Source organism: Momordica charantia (genome assembly GCF_013281855.1).
Source record: "Momordica charantia cultivar OHB3-1 chromosome 6 unlocalized genomic scaffold, Mcharantia_2.0 BLBB01000006.1, whole genome shotgun sequence".
Lineage (NCBI taxonomy): Eukaryota > Viridiplantae > Streptophyta > Magnoliopsida > Cucurbitales > Cucurbitaceae > Momordica > Momordica charantia.
The window spans coordinates 21,603,361-21,627,771 of record NW_028275164.1 but is presented as its reverse complement, the minus strand read 5'-3'; the positions used below and the strand labels follow the sequence as shown (position 1 = coordinate 21,627,771).

Genomic DNA, 24,411 nt, shown 5'->3' with positions numbered 1-24,411 from the left:
TCTTTGGTAAGGTGGGAGTCCTTCCCTTTTATTGGCGCGGATGACAGACAAGGAAGGACAATTGTTGAGACGATAGAGATGCATCGAGTTGTACGAGGCCCTTGATGGTGGATTGTGCGCCCCCGATAATCAGTGGGTGATGCCTCCATTTGTAGACCTGTCGCTTTCGAAATTTGACATGTGTCCTACTCAAACTTGCCCTCAACATATTTAATTTATTTGTATAACATGGTTCTTAATCAACTTTCTCTCCTACAAACATATGGGAAATAATGTTATTATCTTTATTTCTTGAATTCTTTTTTTAATGAACCTGACATATTCTAAAAAATTAGCAATTTTTTTTAATAATATGACATATTCTAAAAAAATGAGCTAAAAAATAATCTTTTAACTTTTATAGAAATGTTTTTTCTAATAAACAGAAAAATTCTTTTAAGCTAATTTTAAAATATTATTAAATTAATTGATAATATATTTAATTTAATTTCTAAAGTGTATCCATCATTAGTCATAAATTAATTAGAACTCATTAAAATTAATATTAATAAATTAAAAGTAGACTAAAAATAACTTTTTAACTATAACAATCACTATAGTTATTAATTAAATACACAAATGAATGTGATATGATTGAAATCAGTACAATTAACTTTAAATGTGAAATATTATCAATATTTATTTTCTAAAAACTTTGATAAGTTCATAATACAATTAGACTACAAATTTAATAAGAATTTTATTAAGTAAAATATAATTGTTGAAAAATTAACTTTAAATAAATGATGTTACGCGGAGAAAGAGAAGATCCAACAAAGCGAGAGAAGACCAGAGAAGTCAAGAGAAGGCATGAACTAGAAAGGGGGTCGGTGCTCGGCAACCCAAGTCGGCCTCCCCAGTCGACTAGTGGTCGGCACTGACCAAGGCTCGACTCCGAGACCTTCTCGACGCCGAGCAATTCTTGGTCTCCTGGCTGAGAACTCCAGAAGACTCGACTCGACCACGATGCATGCCGGCCCGAGCCCATCGCGTCCCGACTCTTGATCCGACGATAGACCCATAATAAGATACGCTGGCCCATAGTTCGTAGATGTATCAGGATTCGAATTACGCCTAAATATCCTACTCTTTACTCTCAACTACTTCAATATTAATTTAAGCATCGGAGTCCGTGTGGCAGGAGCCACACCGGTCTTAGTGTTATTTTGGTTTTGCAGGTCACGTCGATCCTAGTATTCTAGAAGATTGGTGAAAATTCAGAGGAATACCGAGAGTCAAATTTCTGTACCAATAAATGAGAATTTAATTGTATCATTAAGTTAAGTAGATTAATGTATGGAATTTAAAAATGTTAATGAAAAGTTTTTATATTTCACTTTTAAATATTTTAACTTTAGTTATAATTAGTTGTAGATTTTTAATTGAAAATTTTGAAAGGTTTTATAACTCTTGCATTCTTAAGTGAAGTTTTCTTCCACCATTAGACTTTTTTTTTTTCAATTTTTCCACCATTAGTTCACCATTAAAATCATGTTACATTAATATTCTATTAATTTACATAAGCTGTTTTTGCCACTTCTTTTTTTTTTCAATCAATAATGGTTTTTTAAATCTTTTATTGATTTTAGTTTAATATCAAATTAAAATATCTTACCTAACAAGCACAAAGTAATATACTAGTCTACTATAAATTATATAATATTGTAAAACAAAAATTATACAAAATTTATAATACATATATTAATCAATTAATTAATAATATTTTAATTGAACTAAATATTTAGTTGGTAACCACCTCACTCAATACATATTAAAATTTTTTTTAAAATTTATATTCAATCTCCAAGTTTCCAAACACATATTCGAAAACATTAAAAAAACATGAATACAGTTCTGTTTTTCTATTGAATCTCCACTTTTCATCTTTTATGTTTTTATCACCAATGCACCCTTTAACTAAATCATAAAAACTACAATAAAAAGAAAACAAGACCCAAAAAGATCCAATTAAAATTAAGCTAAAATTATAGGAATTAAAAAGTTAATTTAAACGGGACTAAACTTGCACCATACCTATGATTGTCGCCAACAAACTAAGTATAATATGAAAAATTGCGTAAAGCAGAGAGTAAAGGGTGCAAATAGAGAATTTTGAAAGAAATTTGAAGTGTTGAAATGAATACAGATTGTATGTACAAGTTTTGATTCTCTGTGGTAATGAGCCAATGAATTTGTTGATCAAAAAAGACCCACATCGGCGGGGGAGGCGGCAGGGAAACTCAGAAAGTGCTATAAATAGGGCACCATGGCCAGCGTTACAACATACTTACCTGGACGGGGTCAATGTGCGATCACGAAGGCTCATGGCCTAGGCTGGTGACCTCCATTGCACATTGGGGAGGGGTGCCCGTCTAAGGTCTGCCCAAAAGTGGTGGAGCCTACGTCATTATTTGTGACAGTTGGGGCCTGCGTTCGCGCGGCCTCTCCCAATCTCCTAGTTTCAACAATGATTTGCGTCGATGAAATTCTTAGCAGGTAATATTTCTTCTCTCTAGTTTCCTAGTTTATGAATTAGCTAGCTTTACTCTCTGCAGAAGATTTGAAATAATCGAATGGTGGCTATTAGGGTTACCAACTTGTTGTGTTGGTTTAGTCTCTGCTTATCATGTGGTTCTTTTATTCATTCCTGTTTGTTCTTTCTTAAAATCGTGGGAAAATTCTATCATGTCAAACAAGAGGGAGAGTGGAAGGAATTGCGGCTGGTTCATCATCTCATCTTTTTTTGCAACTGAAAGATTTTCCCAAATTCTTGGGATGAATGTGTGGAGAACTCGGAAACAAAAAAGGAAGAATATAACATGTTTTTATCTTCATTTCCTCTAATATCTAAGCTGCCAAAATGCTCATGAGATTCCTTTCACCATGGAAATGAATATTAGAAGTAAAAATTATTGGTTTATGTTGATTACATTATGTTTACTGGAAGTGGTTCTTTCTACATTATACTTTAATTTTTGAGCTCAGAGTACCTTTGATATGACTGATTTGGATAGTTTAATGTACGTTCTTGGGCTTGAGGTTGAGCACTGGGATTTTTGTCACTCAGTTCAAGTACAGTCCCGATCTTTTAGCTCGTTTTGGTATGGCTGAGGCTAAAATTTGTCATACTCATTGCTCCATGGGTTTTTAATTGCTGAATCTCCTCCTTGTTGTTTTGAGAGGATGCTACGCTGCTCATTGTAGTTGCATTATTTGACTTTTACTCGGCTTGATATTTCGTTTGCTGTTAGTTGGGTTTCACAGTTTATGCACTCGCCTATTCTTGTTCAACTGCTGTTAAGCGTATTTTGAGCTATCTTCGTATCTCTAGGTTTACGATTTTGTGCTGGTTCTTTGCTTCTTACTGCTTTTTGAGATTCGGATTGGACTGGTAATTCTCTTGATAGACGCTCTACCACTGGTTTGTGAGTTTTTTTGGACCCAATCCTATTTCTTGGTCCTACCAGCTTATTTTGCAATAATTGGTCAGCTTTGCAACTTGCTCATAGTCTGATTTTTTATGGGCAGACAAAGCATATTGAAGTTATTTGTACTTTGTTCGTGGACAGGTCGTGGATGTTTTTTTTAATCAATTTTTGTTACGTTAAAAAGAATCTAACAAAGGTTTATAATATACCTGAATTACTCCTCTCATTTTTATTGATTTTGACATAAAACTCAATGAATATTAATATATTGTTCAGGTAGTTTGTCTACTGATCGTCCTCAGTTTTTGCACCCTTCATTTGATTACATATTGGTTATGTAAATATTAATTCCACTAATATTGTCTTTCTCTTTTTTCTTATTTTAGGAAGCTCTACTGATAGCTTACTCACCTCCTGCGTACATATCTTTTTGTTCAATTCTTAATAAATCAGGGCGTTTAATTTAGTTGAGTTGGCAAATCATTAAAAACAGCCTCTATGACCAGTTTTTCGAGTTGCTTTATCTTCATTGTCCTTCATATCGTAGGTATATATATCATATGTAATTTTAGGGTGCAACGGACATCATGAGATATATAAATGTGAGGACAACTATCTCTATCGGTAATGAACATTTTTTTTTTGTGAAGTCATATGGCTCACCAAATATTCTCAGAGGAACGATTTTTAATGTTTTCTTCAGATTTTCAGTCATATACAGGATGATATTAACTGGGTAAAACTTCTATTTCTTATTTGTCTTTCATGTGTTAGGCTGAGTGGATGGCACCATAAATATTAAGTTGTAATTATAATGTTAATTAGGTCTCATGTACTTAAATTCATTTCCATTTCACATGTAATCCATCAAGTTCGGTGATATATATGACTTCTCAGATTCTTCCTTTTATGGCTCAAACCTCATTCCAGGTTGATGCTTATAAGTAAAGATCAGATGGGATGTATCTTCTCTAGGAATAAATAGCAAATGAACTGGAAAACAGAAGAACATGAGATTTAATATTATTGGCTGTACAAAGGTTATATTTTGACATTTTTTTGACTAAATGGCGACTAGCAGTGGAAATTGATTTCGTCGCCTGGCGATCTTCAAGGATCACCTCGGCTGATGGTAGGGCCTAGGATACGGGAAGATCCGCCATCAAGTATTTCCCACCTATAAAAGTAGAACGAAAACTCCTTTGTAAGGTACGCTAACTTCTAGCACACAAACCACCCCTCAACCAAAAAAATATTTAAATCCCATGTCTAAAATTTAATTCTTATCTCTTCCTCTCATTCGATTTTCCATGAGAATGAGTTGTGTAGTAGTGGATGTTCCTATTAATGGACGTACGGCGTAGCTTGTAAGTTGGACCAAACCGACGTAGAATAGATTGAAAATTGCAACATAATATAAAACCAAAGTCGAACCACGGCAGTCCATTAGCAAGAGGACCTAATGGACCTACAAATCAGAAGCTTCAACAATACGAGATTAATCGGTCAAACTCATTGACTGAGTTAATCAACATTCATTAACATGTTTTTGTGTCCACGGATATACGACCATTAATGACAAATCAATCCTTCACGAGTGCTCGTAACTCAACTTGAGTCAAATTACCGTTTTACCCTTGAGTTACATCTTACTCCTTAAATACCACTGCTCCTCTAATGAACAACCCGGTTATGGTCCGACCAATAATCGGAAGTCCCTCTCGGGCCAATGAGAGGGTGGGGCCCCTTGTTCAAGTCTCGGAGTCAGCATTTAAGAGAACATTCATCTACTCCCCTAAAGTCGGGGAAGAGTGAATTCCATCTTGTGAAGTTATGTTTCCAGCTCCTCACTCGGTCTCGTCCCCAAAATGGTAGAAATATTGAGTAGGCAACTTGGACCACTCTCACCCAGATCAAAGGACGAGCTCTCACGGGCAGGAGTCCATAACTCACTCAGGATTGAGAATGAGTTATTTGGTCATCCTATGAAATAACAATCTGTTAGTCAACGACGTTACATCTAAAGATTGTCTATTTCGCAATCCGATCTTATACAGACTTATTGTACAGGATACCTCCACTCGCATGTCTCCACACGAACGACCTGGATCGAGTCGTCTGGAATATTTACAAAGTGGGCCGTATCCATAATGTTGCAAGGATAAGGTACCTAGCCTTATCCATATACTATAGACCCTTTAGGTTATTCACGGGACATTATCCACTTGTATATCAGAGGTATATCAAATATATACCTCGTATATCAGGGGTATATCAAATATATACCTCGTATATCAGGAGTATATCAAATATATACCCAATATATCAAATATATACCTAGTATATATACTGTCCCGATTATATTAAAATAACCTTGGATGTTTAGTTTATTGGATTTTGGACAATGCAATGCTATGAATTCAACAACAAATTTATTGAATAAAACTTAATTGAATATACATTTGTTTTTACACAAAATACAAACTACGAGTTTAGGGCAACACACCCAACACCCCTCGGAGCATGCTTGTTTGATTGGTCGTCAAACTCGTGGAGTGTTTCCGGCCACGAGCAAAGTGAGTCATCTGTCTGCTCAAGGTAACGACTGCAAAGGTAATCCCTCTAACCTTGGCCTTTTGGGTTGAACCAACTATATGATTGGATTCAAGTGGCTTGTGGCTCGAGTAGCTCAATACGCTTGAGTTGTTGCGTATCACCACTTTTTAATGTCAGTTAGGAAACCTACATCATTCCCAATGAGTAGGATATCGTCCACATACAACACCAAGAAAGCTACAGTATTGTTGATGATCTTCTTGTATACACAAGGCTCATCAAAATTCTCGTCAAAACCATAAAACTTGATTGCGGTATCAAATCTTATTTTCCAAGATCAAGATGCTTGTTTTAATCCATAAATGGATTGTTTAAGCTTGCAAACCTTTTGCTCTTGACCTTGCTTAATGAACCCTTCTGGTTGAGACATATAAATACTCTCTTCAAGATTGTCATTCAGAAAAGCAGACATCCATTTGCCAAATTTCATAGTCATAAAATGTGGCAACAGATAAGAGTATTCTTATAGACTTTAGCATGACAACCGGAGGAAGGTTTCCTCATAGTCCACCCCTTCCTTTTGGTTGTAATCCTTTGCCACGAGTCTAGCCTTAAAGGTTTGTACCTTTCCTTCGGCGTCTCGTTTTCTCTTGTAGATCCACTTACAACCTATAGGTTTTACCCCATAAGGTTGATCTACAAAGTCCCAGACATAATTGAAGTAAATAGACTCCATTTAAAGGTCTAATAGCTTTGATCCATTTGTCCTTATCAACATCTTCCATTGCCTTTTTGTATGTCAATGGATCCTCAACGCCATCACCAGGTATGACGACCTGAGTTTCTAGTAAACCCACGTAATGATCAGGTTGTGATACAATCCTCCCACTAAGTCGAGGCACTCTCCACTCTTGATATGAATGTGATTGACGTGATGTGCTAGCGCCATCAACAACTCTTGTTGAAGTGCTAGCTTTATCAACAACTCTTGTTGATGCATTTGTAGCTTCATCGGAAATCTCATTTAACACAATCTTGCTTTGTGGTTCATGATCTCTAATGTGGTTTTCTTTCAAGAATGTAGAGTTTGTCGATACAAACACTTTGTTTTTTTGTGGATCGAAGAAGAGTCCACCTCTCGTTTCCTTGGGTAACCTACGAATAGACACACTTTTGAATGAGATTAAAGTTTCTTCGGGTTTGTCACTAACACATGTGCTGGACATCCCCAAATTCTGAATTGAAGTAAACTAGATTTACGTCCCCTCCATAGTTCAAAAGGTGTTTCAGAAACACTTTTTGATGGAACTGTGTCAAAATGTATAATGCAGTCTCTACTGCATAACTCCAAAACGAGGCAGGCAATTGAGTATAGCTCATCATAGATCGAACCATGTCTAACAAGGTTCTATTTCTCCTTTATGATACACCATTCTGTTGAGGTGTACCAGGTGCTGAGAGTTGGGATGTAATTTCATGTTCTATCATATAGTCCTAGAATCTTAAGTCTAACCTCGATTATATCGAAGTGTCTTTATCGTCTTACCTAATTGGTTCTCAACTTCAGTCTTGTACTCCTTAAACTTTTCAAGGGCCTCAGACTTATGTTGCATTAGGTAGAGATATTCATACCTTGAATAATCATCTATGAAAGAGATGAAATACTCATACCCTCCCCTGGCTTTAACATTCATCGAACCATAAAGATCTGAATGTACCAGCTCAAAGGGTTTTTTGGCTCTATAACCTTTTCCAATAAAATGTCTTTTAGTCATCTCGTCTTCAAGACAAGATTCACATGGAGGTAAGGAGTCATCTTCTAACTCGCTGAGAAGTCCACTCTTAACCAATCTCTCAATCCTATTGAAATTTATGTGACCTAATCTTAAGTGCCAAAGATATGTATTTTCTTTTGGAGAAGTTCTTTGCCTTTTTTGTTGAGTTTTAGCATTTTTAAACAACTATGTATTTAAAATTGTTGTAGTTATGGTTGGTCTTAACACATATAAGTTGCTTTCTAGCTTTGCAAAACAAATGTTAACACCATGTCGTGAAATAAACACTTCATTTAATGGAAAGGAAATAACATAACATTGTTCCAATAGACAAGAAATTGAAATTAAGTTCCTCTTCATTTTAGGAACTACATACACATTATTTAATAATATATATGTATTCTTGTCTAAAAACAACTTTAGGTCTCCCACTACGACTGATGAGACGACATCTCTCGTTCCGACTTTGAGAGTCATCTCCCCAACATCAAGCTGCCTCTAGGAACTAATTCCCTGAAAAGAAGAACAAACATGGTTAGTGGCCCCTGAATCCAGTATCCAAGTAGAATCATCATTCTCCACTAAGCAAGTTTCAAAAACAAGTAAATCATATTTAACTTCTTTGGCTTTCTTCTTTTCGGCCAAGTATTTCGAGCAGTTTCTTTTCCAGTGCTCATCCGCATTGCAACGGAAACATTTTCCTTTATCTGCAACTTTGGTCTTGCCCTTCTTGGTAGCAGCAGTAGCAGTAGGGTAAGCTTTCACCCCCTTACCATTGTTCTTCTTCTTTTTGAAAGTCTTACTTCCAGAAGAAGAAAGTTCAGATTTGGTTCCTGAGGTCGAACCTTGATGGAATCGTTTTGAGGTGACAGCGTTTGCCTCTCCTTCCTGTCTCTTATTTTTCATAAGAGACTGAAAAATCTGTAGCTCATTTAAGAGTGTGGTAAGGTTATACTCTATCTTGTTCATCACAACATTGCTGCGAAACTACAGAAAACTTTTCGGAAGAGATTCCAAGATAAAGCTGACCTGACTCCCCTCGCGCCGTTAACTTCAGCCACATTAAAGTGGACCATCAGATTGAGAACGTGTTCTCGCCCTGATGTTCCCTCTTTCATGTGGGACATGTAAATGAACTTGAGGGCATCGTGTCGGGCTTGAATGGACGACTATCCAAACATGTCCTGCAACGAGTCCATGATCTCCCTTGCGATGACTATGCTCTCATGCTTCTTGGCCAGCACATCAGATATGCTTGCCAAGATGTCGACCTTCGTCGTGTCATTGACTTTGATCCTGTCTCAGGCTGCATTAGGTGTGGGAGCCTGAGGAAAATTCTTAGTTAAGCGAACCTAAGATCATCTACCACGAGTATCGTGTTAAGGTTTGTTTTCCATTGTGTGTAATTTTCGCTGTTGAGTTTTTCGGCGGAAAGCAGGGCAATAGATTTAGACATGCTGAAATACAAACAAGCGTGCTCTCTTAATATATCAGATAACATCTTGAATTGGTTTTGACGTTACTTACACTTGAAAAATGAAGGAAATGAAAGATAACAAAAGTAAAAAATAAACAAAATAAAACTCATATTGCTGGTGGAAAATGGTGGAAGAACTCTTTTTTTATAATAAGAGAATGAGATAGAGTTATAAAGCTTTTTAAAATTCTAAAATTAATTAGGATCGAAGATAAATCTATAAATTTTTTGTAAATAAACAGTAACACTTTTCATATTCAAAATTTTTAGTCCAAATTCATATTATTAATTGAAATAAATTTCAAAGCAATAAATAAGTGTAAAGATGGTATATTTGTAAGTTTGTATATATAAAAATTATAATTCTTTTAGATTTTAAGATTAAATATAATATAACTAAAAGTAATAATTATTAAATTAATGCAGGTAAATAACCTTTTCATATTCTAACTCTTAACACATACTTTTTTTTCTTTTACTTTATTTTATATTATAGTAATAAAATTAATATGTACTTTGAATTTATAAAAAGAAAAAAATCCTTAGTTGCTTACATATTACAAATTGATAAATTTATTTTATTATTCTTAATTAGTAAAACTATAAAAATATGAGATTAAAAATAATAAATTATTAATAAAATATGTTGAAAGTGAAAATATATAAAATATCTTAAATTAATTATTTCGTGCCAGTTTTTAATGAATTTTAGGATACATTTTTTTTAAAATGTTATTTTACCCGATATGGAACCTTTATTTTTTAAATATTTTGTTTGTTTTTATTAAAGATTCTAAGAATTTTTAGAGTTAACATTTTGTTATTTATTAAACCTTTTAACTACTTGACATCAAATTAATTTATTGAATATGATTAAATTTATTAAAGAAGATTTATTTAAATTATATTATTATGAAATGACCAAAAGTTTTCTATCTCACCCTTTAAGATTCCACACAAGTTATCGTTGGTAATTAATTTATTAATTTACTATTTAATTAATTAACACATCTTGATGTATTAATTTACATTATTTTTTTTCAACAATAAGAACATGAGCTTGTACAATAAAATTGCTCAAACGAAAAAGATTCAAAATATAAAAGAACAATAAAAAAATAATAGTAACAAAAAAAATACAAATTCTAACTATACACTAATCTTTTAGAGTAGATGTCCTCACTCTTGATAATTGCTTGACAAATACCATTATTGAACTTCATAAAATTGTAGAATGACGACGTTGCAAGTCAAGTATTCGAGATATATATATTTGACACGTGCACTTGATGAATATGCATCTCTTGCAACTTGATGTATATCCATCTCTTGCAACTCTCGATGAATATGCCACCAATATCTCCAGAAGTTTTCAAGATTGAATAATCTTTGAGAGATGTTTTGAGAAAACTAAGAATAAAGTAGTGAAACTGTTGTGAAAAATATGGTGGAATAAACCTATTTTTATAGTGGTAGGGGATAAAAAGTTACAAAAGCTTTTGAAATTCTAAGACTCTTGAAATTCTAGTATGAATTATAATTAAAGAAAAAGTTAATTTCATGTTGCTAACCTTTTAAATTCTATGTATTTATTAATATTGATAATTAATAATAATTAATTTAATATTTATAATAATATATTAATGGCTTAGTTTGTAAATTAGTAAAATTAGTAAAGGACAAAAATGTCCAAAAATAATTTTCCTACATCCTCACTTTTAATATAGTATAGATTTATTCTTCATCAACTTTTAATTTATTATATTAATTTTAATGAGTTATAAAAATTTATAATTCACGAGAAAAAATAGAATCTATAATAAAAATGATAACAATATTAATTGTAAAATAAGTTATAAACACTTATAGACGGATTTATACATGCATTTGAAAAAACATTTCTCAAAGATTGTCCCTCTTTAATTGACGTGTGAGACCAAACTATGGAAATCAATTAAAATGTTGGTTGCCAAACATTTCTCAAAACATTCCAAAAGTATCAACATACCTCCCCAGTTTATCATATGAATAATGAATATCCTCCTTACAAATTATTTTCTATTTGCTAAATATCATTGGGAATGACAATAAAAAAAGAATAAAAATGTTATTCATAATAATTTTTATTATTGCTTATATTTTTAAAATTTTAATAAAAATTTTATTTATGTTTTAATTAACTATTTAAACGTGACTTAATTAATTATTTAATGTTTTAACTAATTAATTCATTATGTTTTGTAACATTTTAATTAATTAGTTTAGTTAAAATGTTTTTGTTTACTTTCTTTTTAAACGAAATCAATGGTGATTTTTGAATGAGGAAGAAAAACTTTTGTAAAAATTTTGAAAATGTTCTTCGATTACATTCAACTCTGGCGAGTGCATCAGTTAGAAGTTGGGTTAACCTTGGAGACCAACTGCCAACCTAGGTAGGTATGATAAAACTATTTTCCACTTATTACCATTTTTTGCTACAAATATCACTTTGGACCATACATTAGAATACTTTCTTTTAATGCTATTTTATTTTTTGTGATATTAAGCTGTTTGCAAGTAGCAGAGACTTGACTAGTATAAGAATCCAATGATCCAAATCAAACCAACCTAATGAATGTGGTTTGATTCGGTCCATTACATATATTTGAATCGGGTTCGTAAATCTTCACGTTAATGGCCAAGGCCCAGACCAAGTCCAAGCTCATCTCACTCACTTCTTCGAGTTTGAGCCGCTTCCAATCCTCTTTATATTCTGTCCTCACAAACTAAAAACGAAAGAAAAAAGAGAAACAAAGGAAAATCATCTGCTCTCCCTTCAGTCGCACGCAACGATGACATTTCCAATTGGCAACTCATCACGTCGCCGGATGGTGCTAGTCGAGGAAAAGAAGCGACTAATTGTTGGGTGGCAGGAGATTTTCCGGCTTGATTTGGACAGAAACGTGATCCGTACCTTTTTGCAGACTCAAAGGGATCAAAAAAGCAAAGCAGCCAAGATTGGACTACTGAAATTTATTAAGCTGTTTATAAGTAGTAGTGACTTGACTAATGTAAGAATCCAACGAACCAACCCAATGAATGTGGTTCGATTCAATCCATTACATATATTTGAATCGGGTTCGTTAATCTTCACATTAATTGTCAAGGCCTAGGCCCGGGCCCATCTCATTCACTTTTCCAAAGTCGGAGCCGCTTCCAATCCTCTTCATTCTCTCTTCACAGACGGAAAAGAAAGAAAATAGTGATTTAGTTTTCATAGATGTTGGGTAGATTTCTTGCTAGATAGTAAGGTAAGTTTGAACATGTTGGGGAGGGGATTCGAATTCACAACCTCTTGGTTGGAGGTGTCACAACGTCATCGCGACGTGGAGCGGTCGACGTCATCCCCTCAAGGGTCTTTTTCAAGATAAGAGTTTGGAGTCGCCACCAATCATCTACGATGTGTGATTGGTTACCTATTTTAAAAACTTGGTCTACGAAAAACATATATTGGTTCGGGAGTCGATTGAGCGTAAGGGAGGTGTTAGCACCCTACGACACCCGTTCGAAAACGGTACCACATTTTATCATAAATTATCCTATTATTTTATTTGGTCCAAGGAAAATATATTTTTGTGTTTTGATTGAAACGTCTCATATTATATTAATTCACACCTTGTAATAAGATATGAATTAATAGGTATGAGTGGCACGAAGGCCATTAAAAAAAATTATCACCTTTGGAAGGTTCCAACTTCCGTTATTGGAGTTTTCGAAATAATTATTTAGTAAAAAAAATCGTAAATAAAAAATAATTTTAGTTTATGGCACATTGAGACTTAAACTTATTTGAACCACATACCAATTGTGCCAACAACTTAGGATATAATTTAAGTTATTTTTTTTTAATGTACAAACTTTATTTTTAAATTTTGTTTAAAAAAAACTCTAAAAAAATCAAAATAAAACTTTTTATTTGTTTGTAGTTTAAAAAAAAAATCTCTACTTTATTTATAATACCTCTTATTCATTTTTTAATTTTATTTAACAAATCCTAAAAAAACAAGGGAAATTGGGGTTTTTGACCCACCAATAGTTCAAATTGGATAAATGAACCATTTTTAAAAAAACCTGGTATATAACCCCAACTTCCCTTAATTTTAACCTCTCCCCAAGCCAATTTACCATAGTACCCTCATGTTTAAAAATGAAGGGAACTCCCTCCAAGTAAAACCCTAAACCCCATCTCGGACGTTTCCTTTGTCCTAAAATCCTAAACCCCATCCCGGATTGAACGTTATCTCGGACATTGGACGAGTCATCCACACCATCATCCATACGCTTCGAAGACTTTCTCTTCCATTTCGCACTACGAAGTCATCGATCGCAAGGTCAGCGGTCGAGTAGATTATAACAAAATGTTTCTAAATATCACTAAGATAGCGTCGATAATGATATCAGAACAACAAATGTTTCTAAAAATTTTGATAATCTACCCGACCACTAACCTTGCGATCGATGACTTCATAGTGCAAAATGGAAGAGAAAGTCTTCGAAGCGTATGGATGATGGTGTGGATGACTCGTCCAACGTCCAAGATAACGTTCAATCCGGGATGGGGTTTAGGGTTTTAGGACAAAGGAAACGTCCGAGATGGGGTGGAAATATTCATTGGGTCAGGAAATGTCCGAGATGAGGTTTAGGGTTTTACTTGGAGGGAGTTCCCTTTATTTTTAAACATGAGAGAGTACTATGGTAAATTGACTTGGGGAGAGGTTAAAATTAAGGAAAGTTAGGGTTATATACCAGGTTTTTTAAAAGGAGTTTATTTATCCAATTTGAAGTATTGGTGAGGTCAAAAATTCCAATTTTCCAAAAAACAAAACCTTTTACTTCTTTTATTTTAAAATAAAACTTTTTACTACTTTTAGTTTAAAATAAAATTTTTTATTTATTTTTTATTAAAAAACATATTTAAAATTTTAAAACAAAATTTCTTCTTCTTAAAACTTATCTTTTAGTTACATTTATTTTTTAGGAAAAACTATTTCATCCTAAACAAATTTATTTATTTGCAATTAAGAAGACTAATTCTCTTTTTTTTTTTAACAATAACTATTACTCTATTTTCCATAAAGAGATAAAAATAAAACTGTTTTTTTTTAAAGTTGACTTCTTTTACAGAAAACATTTTCGTTATTAAGAAAAAACTCATTCTTGTTTTTTAAAAACAAGACCATAGACCCACCTTTCTTACTTGGTGATTTTGATACCAAGAAGAATGGAAGTCGAAATCCGTGGTTAACGTCGGAGGTAGTCGTTGTTGAGGTTCTACAGTCGTCGGAGATGTCTACTGTTGTCGTCGGAGACGTCCTCGACTGCCTTGGAGGTTGCCAGAGACGTTCGTTAGATCTACAACCGTTAGGAGGCGCCGGAGCTCGCAGCCGCTATGCGACGCCGTGCCGGAGTAAGTCAGTCGCCGGAGGATGCGCACCACCGTCAGTGGTTACCGGAGTAGATCGTCGTCGTCGGATGTGTGAGCTTGGGAGAGGGGTTTTGGAAATGAGATGGAAGAAGGAGAAGACCAAGGAAGAAGATGATTTCTAGAGAGAGAAAGGGAGGAAGAGAGAAAAGAAAAATGGGTCCTTGAAGAAAGAGAAAAAGGAATAAAATTCTCTTTCTTTGTTCTTTGTTTTCTGCTGTGTGTGCCCAATTCTCTATACTGTTTTCCACCTCTGTGTATTGCACCCCTTAAATACGAGAAAAAAGAATCCAACGGTAATATTGTCAGAGAAAATAGGGAGAGAAGAAACGTGGAGGAGAAAGCCACGTAAAAGGTTTAACGAGGAAAAAAAATGACAAAAAAAAAAATCAGTTTTAGTATTTTCTTTTTAGAATTAAAACAAATCTTTTCGTTTAAAACAAATTCTTTATTTAAAAAATCAAATCTTTTTATTTATATATATTTTTATTTTAATTCAAATTCTTTTCAAATAAAATCTATTTAATTTAATTTAATTAAAACTTTACCATAAAACTAATAATAAAGGATATTTATTTTATTTTAAACCAAAACAATTAAAATACAACTTAATAAAGTAGTAATAATAAATAAATAAAAATAAAAATAAAAATTTTGAACCCGACCAAATACGGTGTCTATAGGAGACATATATTAATTACTGCTAAGCTATGTTCGTTTTGGACGGTGTACTGGACTTTATTATAGCATAATCTTGTTCTAGAAAAATAGTCTAAGCTTGCATTTTATTTTTGTACTATACTTGTATGTTTTTTTTTAATCTTTCCCTATTTCCATGGAGAACATCGTAGATATAATAAACTGAATATGTTATTTATTTATGTATTTCTTATGCATGTATTAATTTATACATTATCTTATTTTATTTAGTTATTATTTAAGATATGAAATAAACTGTCTTTTGTTTTCCAACCCTAAATGATAATATTTATTATTATCTTGCTAAAATAATATTTATTATAATCCAATAAGAAGTAGAATTCATTCATTGTATTTTTTTATAAGATTATATTAGTATATTATTGGATAATTGCAGATTCCAATCAAAATAGAGGTGTAATACAATTAAAAGAATAAAAACAATTCCTATTCCTAATCCTAATAGGAGTAATTAGGAAAACAGCAATAAATTTCTAATTTTGATCTCTTCACTCAAAATTTCCTCCGAATTCTCTAAAGAATGCGGTCCTTTCTTCTCGGAAACTCTAATCTTTGGAACTGCAAATATTGTTTAAAAATAGAAATAAAGGAAGCAATTGACAAGGCTGAGGAACGAAAGCATAAGCCAATTGAGGCACAGGAACAATCCAACGCCTCCATAGACGAGAAATTAGAGAGATTGTTAGAGCGAGTCGGTGTCGTGATTCAGACTAAAGAGGATTTCAAGGAAAAGAAGCGACTGATTGTTGCATGGTAGTAGATTTTCGAGCTCGATTTTGGACAGAAACGTCATCCGTACCTTTTTGAAGACTCAAAGGGATAAAAAAAAAAGCGGAAGCCAAGATTTGATTGCTGAAATTCACGATTAAGGAACTTGGTGCGAAGCTTGAAAAAGGGAGTGAGTAATTGGGGATTTTGTGTGTTGAGAGGAATGAATTGAAGACTGCTCAGGATAGTCTCAGAGATTTACAGATCAAACTTAAGAAAACTGAGAATTTGATGATGGGAGTGTCCGATAATTTGAAGGTGGCGTTGAATGAGAAGCGGTATTTGAAGAATTCAAAAGGCTATTGTGGAAGACAGAAATCATCAATTTCTTTATGAAACAAAGGATTTCAAAAAGAAGAAGAAGAATAGATCTGAGTTTGAAAAACCAAAGATTGAACATCTGAAAGCTAACAAAACAACTTGTTTGGAGAAAAAACAAACAGTGGAAGAATGGAAGCAAACTACGATTAATGGTGAAGAAGAACAAGAACAAGAGGCAGGACAGGATATCGTGCCTCCTCAACTTGATACCGTGCCTCCCAATCTCACTTCTACTCCTTGCATAACAAATTTTGCACGCTAATTAGAAATTACAAATTTACAATCTCTCTTTTTTCTCTCTTTTCAATTCTTCCAACTTTCAATTTTGTTCATATTATATAGATGTAATTTTTTGGTTTATTGTTATACAAATTAATTATATAAGTGAGTCGGTGAACATTATTTTCTTGAGTTATGAAATAATCTTTAAATTCAAAATAAGCAATTTGATCCAATATATGCAATCATATCATGTTGTTTTGTCTTCTAAGAATTCTCAAAAACTTTAGTAGTTTAATGAACACAACTTAATCAAATTATAAGAAGGCTCAGTATATACCTTAGTGGATGTTTTTAATTTCACTTTATTTATTCTCTATTAGGATTCATTTACTATTTATTATTTTTCGTTGTTGTCATCCAACATACCATTACTTGTGATCTCTATTATCTTCTCTTTGTCCACCCCTAGAGCTAGATTGTTATAATCACACATGTGAAACTTTCAATTTTAGTTAGCAACTACCTTCAATAAACTAGTTTAGTATATTACCACGTGCAAACGCACATAATTCTTTTTTTTTTCACCAATAAAATATTAAAAAAAAGTATCACTATTGAAAAAGTAATCATAGTAAAGAAAATACTATAAATCCATAGATAATGTAATTCAATTATGTTGGTGAAATAATACTTGAAAAATTAAACATTATCGTTCTAGGGAGTGAAAAAGTTATAGAACTTTTGAAATTTAATCTCAATTAAAGTTTTATATTTATTACAAGTAAAGATAAAATATTTCAACATTCAACGTTTCTAAATTTGCACACCTTTCAACTCAGTGCGTTTAAAATTTTATTTATTAAGAGTTAAGTTTCCAATCATATTTTACTTAATAAAAATTTTATTGATTTTTATTTTGTAATTTTTTGCATTACGAACTTATCAACGTTTTTAAAAATAAATACTCATAATTTTACATTTTAAAAGTTAAATTAACTTACTTGAATCTATATTATACTTATTTGTGTATTTAATTAATAAAATATAATAATTACTATAATAAAAAAATAATATATTATGCCACTTCTATAATCCTAGTATGCTACCACGTGTAGATGCACGAAACATTTTTAATTTAATTAATTTTATAATAACATAAATAAAAAAAATATCACTAATTGTAAAAAAAATTAAGATACATATATTTACCTCCTTGATAATTGCAAGACAAACACATAACTTCAAAATTGAATTGTAACATCTCAAATCAATAATTCATAATATAGATTGACTCATGCGTGCTCTCTTAATATATCACATAACATCTTGAATTGCTTTTAAGATTACTTATACTTGAAAAATGAAGGGAATGAAATATAACAAAAGTAAAAAATAAACAAAATAAAACACATATTGCTAGTAGAAAAATGGTGGAAGAACTTTTTTTTTTTATAATAAGAGAATGGGATAGAGTTATAAAGTTTTTTAAAATTCTAAAATTAATTATGATTGAAGATAAATCTATAAATTTTTTTTGTAAATAAACGGTAACACATTTCATATAAAAATTTTTAGTTCAAATTCATATTATTAGTTGAAATAAATTTCAACGCAATAAATAAGTGTAAAGATGGTATATTTATAAGTTTCTATATATATAAATTATAATTCTTTTAGATTTTAAGACTTTTGTATTTTTACATTAAACTTCAATCATATTTTTTGAGATTTTAAGATTCTTGTTATTTTAAGATTAAATATAATATAATTAAAAGTAATAATTATTAAATTAATGTACATACTTTTCATATCCTAACTCTTAACCCATACTTTTTTTTGTTTTTACTTTATTTTATATTATAGTAATAAAACTAATATGTACTTTGAATTTATAAAAAAATCATTAGTTGCTTATATATTACAAATTGATAAATTTATTTTATTATTCTTAATTAGTAAAATTATAAAAATATGAGATTAAAAATAATAAATTATTAATAAAATATGTTCAGTGAAAATATATAAAATATCTTAAATTAATTATCTCGTGCCACTTTTTAATGAATTTTAGGTTACATTTCATTATTTTTAATATATTAATTAAAAAAATAAATAGGTATTTTAATATTTTTATTTTTAAAATGTTATTTTACCCGATATGAACCCTTTATTTTTTTAAATATTTTGTTTGTTTTTATTAAAGATTCTAATGATTTTTAGAGTTAATATTTTATTATTTATTAAACCTTTTAACTTGACATCAAATTAATTTATTGAATATGATTAAATTTATTAAAGAAAATTTATTTAAATTATATTATTATGAAATGACCAAAAGTTTTGTATCTCATCTCACCTTTTAAGATTCCACACAAGTTGTTGTTGATAATTAATTTATTAATTAACACATTTTGATGTATTAACTTACATTATTTTTTTCAACAATAAGAATATGAGCTTGTAAAATAAAATTGCTCAAACGAAGAAGATTCTAAATATAAAAAATAAATTAACTATAAAAGAACAATAAAAAAATAATAGAACAAAAAAGAATACATATCCTAACTATACACTGATCTTTTAGAGTAGATATCATCACTCTTGATAATTGCTTGACAAATACTATTATTGAACTTCATAAAATTGTAGAATGACGACGTTGCAAGTCAAGTATTCGAGATATATATATTTTACACGTGCATCCATTGCAACTTGATGAATATGAATCGTTTGCAACTTGATGTATATCCATCTCTTGCAACTCTGGATGCATATGCAACCAAAATCTCAATAAGTTTCCAAGATTGAATAAGCTCTTTAAGAGATGTTTTGAGAGAACTAAGAATAAAGTAGTGAAACTGTTGTGAAAAATATGGTGGAAGAAGCCTATTTTTATAGTAGTAGGGGATAAGAAATTACAAAAACTTTTGAAATTCTAAGACTTTTGAAATTCTAGTATGAATTATAATTAAAGAAAACATTAATTTCATGTTGCTAACCTATTAAATTCTATGTATTTATTAATATTGATAATTAATAACTAGAATTAATTTAATATTTATAATAATATATTAATGGCTTAGTTTGTAAATTAGTAAAATTAGTAAGGGATAAAAATGTCCAAAAATATTAAACGTCCTCACTTTTTAATATAGTATAGATTTATTCTTAATCAACTTTTAATTTATTATATTAATTTCGATGAGTTATAAAAATTTATAATTTATGAGAAAAAATAGAATTTAGAATTCAAGCATGCTATTAGCTAATTATTAGTAATATTTTAATTAATTGGCTAAATTTTTTTTTATTTTAAACAAAATATTCAATTTGTTAGCTATTTTTTAACTAATAGTTACTAAAAATATGTCATTTTATTGAAACAAACTTAAAAAATAAAGAAAATTGCATTAATAAGGGAGAAAATCAATGAATAATTGATAAATTAAAAAATAGTTATAATCAAATTTCATAACTATTTATAAATTTCTATAATAAAAATGATAACAATATTAATTGTAAAATAAGTTATAAACACTTATAGAGGGGATTTATACCTGTATTTCAAAAAACATTTCTCAAAGATTGTCCCTCTTTAATTGACATGTCAGACCAAACTATAAAAAATACCTTGAAACTCCTATAAATTGAGATACTTAATATTTTAGGTCACCGTGCGATATGACCTTGCTAAATCTATAAAAAGATAGAATAATAAATCAAGAAATGAAAAGAAGCAAATTAAAAGTGACCTAAATTGTCATATAAAAAAAAATATAGAGGAACTTTATATATATACACGTAGGAGATGAATAAATTGAAAAACTTTTGAGATTCAAACGCCTTTTTAATTACATTATTAGTTTCAATTAAAGTAAAATCATAAATGCTTAGAAATAAATAAACAAAATTTTTTTGTATTCAAACTAACTTTAAACATGTTATTATCTAATTATTAGTAATATTTTAAATAATTAGCTCAAAATATCTTTTTATTTCAAACAAAATATTCTATACAGATAAAAAAAATTAACTACTTTTTTTTTACTAAAAATATATCATTTTATTGAAACAAACTCAAAGAGAAAGAAAATTGCATCGAGAAAATCAATGAATAATTGATAAATTAAAAAAAGTAGTAATAATTAAATTTCAAAATTATAACTATTTTTAAATTTCTATAATAAAAATAATAATTATACTAATGGTAAAATAAGTTATAAACACTTAATAGATGAGATTTATACCTGCATTTCAATAAATATTTCTCAAATATTGTTCATATTTTATTGACGTGTGAGATCAAACTATAAACAACGCCACCTTCAAATTCCTACAAATTGATATATTTAATGTGCAATATGACCTTGCTAAATCTATAAAACATTATAGAAGAAGAAATCAAGAAAGGAAAAGAAGTAGATTAAGAGAACTAAATTGTCGTATAAAAAAAATAGAGAGAAACTTCATATATATACACAGGGGATGAACAACTTGAAAACTTTTGACATTTCAACACCTTTTTAATTACACTAGCTAGTATCACGATTGCACGTGGTTATAAACATTTTAATATAATATTTCTAACAATTTAACATATAGAATAACAACTTTTAAATGTACTAATATTTTGTTTCAAATAAAGTATATTTAATATAATATTTCTATCAATTTAACATATAGAATAACAACCCAACGGAGCTTTTAAATGGTACTAATATTTTATTTCAAATAAAATATATTAATATACAAAAAATAAAAGAATGAGTAAATAATTTAAGAAAACACACAAAAAGATTATTGTTTTATTCGTTGTCAATTTTTTTTAAAAGAATATAACAATAATCTTTTTGTGTGTTTTCTTAAATTATTTACTCATTCTTTTATCTTTTGTATATTATGTAATAAGGAAGAATGAACCAAAATTAAAGAATTGAAATTTGAGAAAGAAATTGAATACTGTGTACTGCCATGAAATAATTGAAAAAATGTGAGATAAAGAATCACATGACCAAGAAAAATAAAATAAGAAATCAAAAAGTCATATTAAGATAAATAAGAAAACTAATACTAAAATATAAATCAAACGTGGAAACAACATTAACTAAATATTAAATCAAACTTGAAAATAACATTAATACAATATTAAAACACGAAGATATCATGAATATATAACTTAGTAATCCACAAAAAATTTTAAAATAATCTAAAAAAAATAAAAGTCGAAGATAATACGAATACATAATTTTGTTACTCTACCTCTTAATCGATTAAATATGTTTCTGGATTCTCAAATATTTTTTTTGATACGGTTCAGTTTTCACTCATGAAGATAAGAAAAATCTTCATTAATATTTTGGAAATGAGTTTTAGGTCATAGAAGTAAAAGACATAATCTTTCATTTTATTGATTATTTGTTATGGCACCTATACGTGGATAGATGCATCTCTTCATCAAACAATTACTTTTCATCCGATTAACTTGTTTCAACACACCTTTTCACTCGAATAGTTACAGTGTATTAAAAAGTTGGGGGCAAAATGGGGAGGTAAAGATTTTCCTCCATAGTCACATTTAGATATAGTATAGATTATTAATTTCAATTAAAAAATCATAAATGATTAGAAATAAATAAACAAAACTTTATGTATTCAAACACTTGCATAACTTTAGATATGTTATTATCTAATTATTAGTATTATTTTAAATAATTAGCTCAAAAGATTTTTTTTTTATTTTAAACAAATTATTCCTATACAGATAAAAAAATATAGCTATTTCTTAATTAATAGTTACTAAAAATATATCATTTTATTGAAACAAACTTAAAAGATAAAAGAAAAATGCATTAGTAAGGGACAAAATGATAAATTAAAAGAAAAATTAGTAATAATTAAATTTCAAAATTATAACAAATTTCTATAATAAAAATAATAACAATACTAATTGTAAAATAAGTTATAAACATCAATGGAAGGGATTCATACCTGTATTTCAAAAAACATTTCTCAAAGATTGTCCATCTTCGATTGATGCTTGTGACCAAACTATAAACACAACTCCACTTTGAAATTCCTATAAATTGAGATAGTTAATATGTTAGGTCATTATGCAATATGACGTTGCTAAATCTAAAAATAAAATAAAATAGAAGAATAAATCCAAAAATGAAAAGAAGCAAATTAAGAGAGAACTAAATTGTCATGTAAGAAAAAATAATAAGTTAGGAAAACTTTTGAGATTGCAACAACTTTTAAGTTTCATTATTAATTACCATTAAAGTAAAATCATAAAGGGTTAGAAATGAATAAACAAAACTTTATGTATTCAAACTCGTCGTATTCCTAACTTTCAAATTTTTATTAATTAAAATTAAAAATTATATGCTTGGTAAATATAAAATTTGATAAAAGACAAAAGGGTATAAAAATGTTTTTTCAACATTCTACCTTTTTAATATCGTATAGATATAGATTTGAGAAATTCTAAAACAAATATGAAAAGATTAAAGTGTTTGTCTTAAAAAACATGTTTATTGTCCCAAGTATTAAATGGGAGTGAATTTAAGTTAGAAGTTGATGAATGTGTAAATCAAAGTGCAATAAAGGTTGGAGGCAAAGAGGTGACTGATTGAGGAAGAACCACATCAGCTAAGTAAATGGGATGAGACCTCAGGATTTGGGATAAATAGAAGATAGCGGGGGCTGGCAAATTTACTTACCTGGACAGGGCTGATGGGCGATCAAGAAGGCTCATGGGCCTAGGCTGGTGGCCTCCATTGCACATTGGGGAGGGGTGCCCGCCTAAGGTCTGCCCATAGTGGCGGAGCCTATGTCATAATTTGTGGCAGTGGGGGCCTGCGTTCGCGCGGCCCCTTCCAAATTCCCCAATTTCAAACCATTTTCTGCCTTTGCTTCTTCTGCTTTTGTTACCTTTTATATATTTATATATTTTATTTTCTGGCGTGGCTATTCTTCTTCCTCAGGAAAATTAAGGAATTTTTTTTTTATTCACATCCCATTTTGTTCCTTCCACCTATTAATTGTCAGGTTAGATGTTTGATCAACGGCTTCAGCTAAATTGATTGGGAGGGAGAAATTTGTTTAATTTTTATTGAATTCTAGATCTTGATACGTTCGTCTCGGCCGGGGACTATGTAAAATGGTATTCAATGTTCGAGTTTCTTTCCTACTCTATTTTCTTTAGTGTTCAAGTCATTGGCATAGTTAGAAATTTTCTACTAACTTGTCATAAATACATCATCTTCACTACACGTTTGACCTTAGGGTGTATGCTATCATATTTTCTTAAATTTAATTTACATAACCGACAAAAACTAAATAAACGCTGAAATAGTCTACCTTAAAAATGAGTGGGGCAAACATAAGAGATGGATTCAAGCTAAACAAACTAAAAAATCTCATAATAATCACATAACACAACAAAAACTCACAAAACCCACAAATAGAAGACACGTATGAAATCTTTCGTGAGATTTTAGTAGTTTGTTGAAGCTAAAAGAAGTATAAGGATTGATTTTCATTATATTTTTTTGGTTAATTATATTTAGATTTCAAACAAGGGTAGAAATTCGGGCTTCATTATCTAATTATCGTCTATTAAGACATTAATAAATGTCACAA

At 30.3% G+C, this 24,411-nt stretch overlaps 1 long non-coding RNA gene and 2 other non-coding genes across 3 annotated transcripts; all 3 read left to right on the top strand.

Moving 5' to 3' along the window:
• Nucleotides 1–2,212: 2,212 nt before the first annotated feature.
• LOC148210934 (uncharacterized) lies at nucleotides 2,213–4,116 on the top strand. Its single transcript, XR_015791819.1, has 2 exons — nucleotides 2,213–2,535; nucleotides 3,854–4,116. It is a non-coding gene; the product is annotated as an uncharacterized LOC148210934 (long non-coding RNA).
• LOC148210935 (U1 spliceosomal RNA) lies at nucleotides 2,323–2,487 on the top strand. The gene has a single exon (XR_015792052.1). It is a non-coding gene; the product is annotated as a U1 spliceosomal RNA (small nuclear RNA).
• Nucleotides 4,117–23,481: 19,365 nt separating the features above from the next.
• On the top strand, nucleotides 23,482–23,646 carry LOC148210933 (U1 spliceosomal RNA). Its single transcript, XR_015792019.1, has one exon. It is a non-coding gene; the product is annotated as a U1 spliceosomal RNA (small nuclear RNA).
• Nucleotides 23,647–24,411: the final 765 nt, after the last annotated feature.